Raw genomic sequence first — 537 nt, forward strand, 5'->3', positions numbered from 1 at the left:
CATGCAAAATTAGAAAGTGGGTATGGACACCCATGCTGGCCAAACCTCCATGGATGAGTTTTGAACTTGAGTTTTGGTTGATTTTAATTGAATTAAGTGATTTTAGTTAGGTTGCATTGAAATATAGCAAAAATAAGCTAGAGAAATAATTTTCTCCCATTGAAACCCATTATGCCGAATTTTCTAGGAAAATATTGGCTACTGATCTTGATTTTTATTTGAGGAATTATGATGAATAATGATGAATTATGAGCCTAGAAAAATAATGGGAATTTTCGGAGCAAAAATACGAATTTTTACCCACTATGGGGTATTTTCGTAATTTGCTATCGGGATTGATAATTTGCATCACACTGAGGGACATTAAGTCAATTTGGGTGCAATTGAGGTATAGAAACTGAAAAAAATTAATTTGGAGTTTAAACGGACGCGTATATCGATTTATCGAGTAAAAGACCGAAGTAGGCTAACATCTTGTTTAGGCAAAATTTAGACATTTTGCACTTCATATCATGCATTAGTAGTATAAATTAGTTT

Source organism: Theobroma cacao, unplaced genomic scaffold, assembly GCF_000208745.1.
Source record: "Theobroma cacao cultivar B97-61/B2 unplaced genomic scaffold, Criollo_cocoa_genome_V2, whole genome shotgun sequence".
Lineage (NCBI taxonomy): Eukaryota > Viridiplantae > Streptophyta > Magnoliopsida > Malvales > Malvaceae > Theobroma > Theobroma cacao.